Source organism: Nelumbo nucifera, chromosome 1 (genome assembly GCF_055504915.1).
Source record: "Nelumbo nucifera cultivar China Antique chromosome 1, China Antique-T2T, whole genome shotgun sequence".
Lineage (NCBI taxonomy): Eukaryota > Viridiplantae > Streptophyta > Magnoliopsida > Proteales > Nelumbonaceae > Nelumbo > Nelumbo nucifera.
Genome location: NC_142649.1, coordinates 75,602,147 through 75,608,146, shown reverse-complemented (window position 1 = coordinate 75,608,146; position 6,000 = coordinate 75,602,147). Strand labels below are relative to the sequence as shown.

The 6,000-nt window shown below is 42.8% G+C and overlaps 1 non-coding gene across 1 annotated transcript; it reads right to left on the bottom strand.

Moving 5' to 3' along the window:
• Positions 1-5,410: 5,410 nt before the first annotated feature.
• TRNAS-AGA (transfer RNA serine (anticodon AGA)) lies at positions 5,411-5,492 on the bottom strand. Its single transcript has one exon. It is a non-coding gene; the product is annotated as a tRNA-Ser (tRNA).
• Positions 5,493-6,000: the final 508 nt, after the last annotated feature.

The following is a 6,000-nucleotide window of genomic DNA, read 5'->3' as shown; positions in this document are numbered from 1 at the left end:
GCCTACTGGTTTCAGGGGCATCCTTCTCTGGTCCCCCTGTCGGTCTGCTTGCCGGTCTGCTTGGCCTCTCTCTTCTCGTTGTACGAAATTTTTTAAGTATCCGTGGTGGATAAGCTCCTCGATCTCGTCGTGAAGGTTCCTACAATTTTCTGTGTTGTGCTCGTGGTCTCTGTGGAAATGACAGTAGACATTTCGGTTCCTTGTTGCAGTATCTCCTCTTAACCTAGGAGGCCATTTGACGAAGGAGGAGTCCTTAATGGCCATTAGGATTTCTCCTCACTTAGTGTTCAATGGCGTGTAGTTCGTTCTTTCAACAGGTGGGGTCCTGGAGCACTGACCTGATTTGCGAGTTCGCGAGGGAGATTGACTTCTGGATTTGTTTCTTCCCTTGCTCGGGGACTTGCTCTTTCTTCTTTTTTGTCTGCCATTACCTGTTTCTTCATTGTCTCTTTTCCTTTTTTCTGTTGGGTTGTCAACCTTCTGATTGATTTCCTCTTCGGTACCGATGAACTAATCGGCTAGCTTGAGGAATTCGGTGATGTCCTTTGGTTTGTTGGCCACCACATGCCATTTAAATTCCCTGTGGGTTATTCTTTTCTTAGCTGTCATGAGTCTTACTGTCGGGTCTAGGTCTGGTATCTGTAGGCAGGTGTCGTTGAAGCGCTTAATGTAGCTTCTGATCGATTCTCCTTCTCTCTGAACTACGTTGAGAAGGCTTTCCTGTGACCTCGGGCAGCTCTTGCTAGTGATGATGTGCGAGGTAAATAAATCTGTGAACTGCGACCAGCTTTTGATTGATCCCGTTGTGAGGTTCCGATACTAGGTTCGAACTACCCCTTTAAAGGTAGTAGAGAAGGCCACACACATGCAAGACTCATCAGCCCTAGCTAGGTGCATCTGGGACTAGAAAGAGTCTACATGGTCATTAGGATCGAAGGATCCGTCGTACTTGTCTAAAGGAGGCATCTTGAAGTCTTTAGGCATCGGGATTGCCAAGAGCTCAGGAGATATAGGAGATGACCTGGAAAGTAGGGGAGGAGCGGCCTTTGTAGCCACCGTGCTCGCTTCTTCCTTACCTTTGGCTTGCCCTTCTTGTTGGCTTGGCTTTGCTAGCTAGATGTTCTGAGCCGAGGTATGGTGTACCTTGCGACGTCTCCGCTGTTGTTTCTTTACTGGCTCGGCATCGGTGCTGCTGACTTCAGTGTGCTCTGGTTCCGCTCTGTCGCATGGTAACTCCTGATTCCTTATGGAATTCTGGGGCTGGCTATCACAGACGGAGAGGCCCTGTCTCGAGTTCGCACCTTGAACCCCGAACTAGTTACCTACTGGTGAACCGTTGTTTTCTTGTTGTGAATGTCGAGGAAGATTGGTCCTGTTAGGCGGAGTATCCCCGGACCTATTTCCGAGGTTCCCTTGTGCGGCCGGTGGAGTAAGCTGACCGTCTCTTCTCCCACGGGGCGAAACCTGACTCTTGAGAGGAATCGGGACTTGGGAGGTCTCTTCGCCTCGGTGGGGAGATCGGCTGATATTCTGGTTAATTCGAGGCTGGTTTTGATTCTGATGGGCCCCTGGGTACCGAGGTGGAACCGACTGCTGGTTTTGCGGCAGTGGAGGGAATTGATGCTGGTACTGTTAGTAGAAAAAATGCTGCTGATACTGTTGAAATTGTTGGACCTACTGCATTTGGATCTGGATAGCCTGGATGCACTGAACTAGGTCGTTGAATTGGGACCGCTCGACTCCAGGGGGAATGACAGAAGGCTCGAAAAAAGTTGTGCCTACCATTGGAGGAAGTGGGGCGCTCACCTGTGTGGTGTTTGGTGGCGCGGTCAGCGTTGGAACTCCAAACACAGTAAGTGGGATGGTGAATTGGCCGATGCACACCGTAGGGAGTTAAAGTTGTCCCCCGGAGATGTTCATCTCATTGCTTTTCTCGACATGACTAGAAGATGCCATTGACGTAGAAATAAGGTTGGTAACTATAAAGAATGTGGATGACTTTTTGGTCGTTTCCCACAGACGGCGCCAATTTTTGTTGTGCAATCTGACTACTCCCAGCTAGAGGGTGATCTAGCTTCCAATCAAGTAGCGAGCTGGATCAATCTGCAAGACGATGGATCAGAGAACCCGGGGTGGCTAACCCGGCGAGGTCGCTCTGATGCTTAAGTTAGTATATGTGAGCTGAATGCTTTGAGAGTTTGAGAGCTTGAGAGCTAGAGAGTTGAGTAATCACGTGTACCTAGGCCCTAGAGGGGTTGTTGCTCTTATATAGCTGAGCTGTCGTGGGTTTCACAAAACAGTTCTGGGATCTTTGGCCTGAGTGGATGAGATCTGTTTTCACTTTAGTCGGGGAGTAACGTATTAGTCAATGAAGTCTATCGCTTCCATTCGATCCGGGTGGAGAGAGGATAAGGCCTGCCATTACGCGGCATGATCCCGTGAGGTTCAGAGTCTGCTGGAGAAACTTCTGGAGTCATTACGTGGCGATTCAGGTTGTTAGCCCCGAGCTGATACTCCGGTTCTTTAGTTCCGAAGTGGATTGAATGCCGAGGTGCCCTGGCGCCAAGGTGAGTTTTGAGCCGAGATGACTGAATACCCGAGCTCAAACGTTGCAATTAGGCTTGCCAGGCTGAATTGTCATCCCTTAGTCAGGTCATGTCCACGTGTCCCCTTCTCGTTAAGTCGGGCCAAATCACCCTTCATAGGATCCAAGGGTCCTTCTCTATGGAGGGTTGTCGATCTCCTCCCTCTCCATTGTCTCACATCCAAACTTGTTGAATCAACCCAACTCATTGATTTCGTTGTGGCCCGAAGCCATGGGTCTTTGGTTTCTCTCAAGTTCTTTGACTTCTCTGCCGCTACTCCCCTCCAACATCTCCTTTATGTCGCCCAAATGTATGTTTTTCACTTTTTTTCTCTTTCTCGGCCCCACTCTCTCTCTCTCTCTCTCTCTCTCTCTCTTTTGGGATGGTTTCTAGGGCTGAAAATTCCAAACTGTTTGTTGTGTTGCTGGTAACAGATGTCCAAGGCTCAAGCATTTTTATCTGGATTTGTCATTCAATGAAGAAACAATAGACAAGGAGGCGGTTTCTGTAGTGATCGACAAACTAAAGGAACTAGAAGGTATGGATGTTGAGGAACGCTTCATCTCCGATGAATCCACTCTCCGGCAGATTGATCGTTGTTGTCCCAACTTCACCAAATTAAAGATCACAGAACTTTTCAAAGGGCACTGCTTCACTCATAGCTACAACTCTTCCAAACCTGAAGGCCTTGGACCTAGCCTACACCTCCGTACACAGAGAAGCAGTTCTAATTGTTCTCAATGGTTGAAAAAATCTCGAACACCTGAACATCAGCGGCTGCGGCAAAGCACACAACGAGGATGAGATACTACGCATCGGATATCGGATGTCCGCAGTTGAAGGTGTTTAAGTGGGACTATGAGATATATGATCATTGCTTTGAGTGCGAAGTGAGCATTGATGGCCGAAACGGGGTTTCATATAAATGGCCTTGTAAGCATGACCTTGACCGGGGCTTTAGTCTTCACATAGATGGCACCCAGGAGATGTTCCTAAAGTTGTATCCTTATCCTCCTTAAGATGATATTTAACTAACACGACAACTCCAGTGGTTGTTTGCAGGTGACAATGCCGATTATGTAGATGAAGATGTTATCCCCTTTTAATTTGGTGGTATTGGGGAAATCCTTGCGATTGCTTGCTGATACTGGTTGATCTTAATCACCCTTTACTTTATGTTCTTCTGTTCGGTATCTTTGCTTGATATATATATATATATATAGAAAGCATGATGCTCCCATTTAACTGCTCTCTGCTTATTCTTTTCGACGTACGTTGAGCAGATCTTTAAGACTCTAGACCATCAATTCACATACGCATACTGTATTGCAAGTATATAATTCAAATATTCAAGAAACGTAATTCGTTTCCAACTATCACAATGACACTTGCACTGCACTGTCACAGATCGATGATCGATAGTGCTTAAATTCTGCAATTCTGGGTTTTGCTGTTTTTTTTTTTTTTTCTCACTATCTCTAATGAAATTGTTTTAAAAGGCTTAAGCCTTTTGTTGGAATGAGGAGGTAATGATTATTTAGTGGTTTAATGAAATATATATATATATATATATATATATTTGTTTTATGCATTTATATAGTTGAATGTATATATATCAAATAAATAAAAATAGTAAAAATGAAAAACTATAGGGAAAATAAATTTCTATTAATTTTCCTTTGTGTTTTAGGAGAATTCAATGGAAAAGGGCCAATCAAGTTCTTAGTTTTGTTAGGATATATGAAATAGTTTTTTATTATTTTAAATTTAACATTTCAAGTTTTTTATTTTCTCATTTTTTCCTAAGAGATTTATTTTTTATTGATTTTTTTTGCATAAATCAAATTAACAAAGTTATTTTTTCCTTCTAAATTATTGAATGGTCATAAATATAATATCCAATTATATGATTCTTCATGTTTCTTTTTCTTTTTTTTTTTTTTTTGATAGAGTGGGGGATTACAATTAAAAGGATAATGACCAGGGGTGGCATGACCCATGCATAAAAAAAGCAAATGAAAGATAAGGAAATTACATGACCTAGATTAGATAGTGTCTATCCACATCAAAGTTGCCCTCTCTAAACGAAAGGTTGTAAGATATTGTCAACATGTTCCTCTTACATACTTCTTTGCACTCACGAATGTTTTAAACTTCTAATGTTCCAAGGAGGATTCTCTCTTTAACGCAATCCATTGATGACTAAGTTTGAATCCCTTCAATGCAAACTTTCGATCTTCTAAACTTTGATGCCACAAGATGAGTTTTCAGGGCAGCCCATATTTCAGTTTCATTAATTGAACAAACTCCTACATCCTTGTAGGATGCTACCCGATTCATCTCTTGCTTTAACTTCCGTTGCACACTTACCATCAGATGTTCTTGAAGCATCGAAATTTATATGTCTAAGGCTCCAATTTAGAGCACTAGTGAATGTAGTCCCAACATTTACATCTAGACTTCTCCAAGACATAGGGCCGGGAGGGGTGCTTAAGTTTTTAAAAAATTTATTTGTTTTTATTTTTTCATATTTTATTGTTTTCTTTCTTTTAAATTGGTCATTTGAATTATTTGAGGACTTTGCATTTTATTTTTAAGTTTTGAGGCTTACTTTCGACCATTAGGCCTCAACTATGCTTTTAGCCTTTTAAAATGCAAAGTTTCTTATTTGCCTCAACTATGCTTTGGGAATGGACTATTCGTTGTGTGTATCTCCTTTTCTGATCTCTGGTTATATAAACAACAAAAACAAAAAAAAAAAAAACATTTTGGTGTGAGAAAAGAATTAGACCTTAAATACCCAGCTGCAAAAAGTGCGAAAAAAGCGTGGGCGGCAGGATTCGAACCTGCGCGGGCAGAGCCCACATGATTTCTAGTCATGCCCGATAACCACTCCGGCACGCCCACCTGATACATCAAATTGTGTAAACGTTTCCCTAACAGGCATAGACTCTTGTTTGTTCAGTTTCGATGTACATCAACAGGGTAACCGAAAAAAAAAACGAAGAAAATAATAAGTGGTGGACTTGGTGGTAAGCGATTACATGTGCTCTAAACCTGAAATGACAATCAATTCAACGCCATTCATTTTGCTCCGCAATCTCAGGCATTAAACAGTCTTTCAGCTTCGTTCTAATTTAACAATTTGAAACAGTCCACTGGCATAGCCCTTGGACTAAAACCTCTTCGTTCACACTTCAGTCACTCACACATGTTCCAGAAGCTACGGATACCCAACTTTCGTGTAACAGTCATCAACGGTGGAGTCCGTGTCTAATTACTCCCTTACTCCTAGTCCCGCACGGGCACGGCCACACCCACCAAAAAGAAGCAGAAAACCAAATTAAATGCTTCCAGTTCCGGAGGAGCTGATAGAAAATTTGATCAAAAAGCGAATCAATTACACAATACAGGT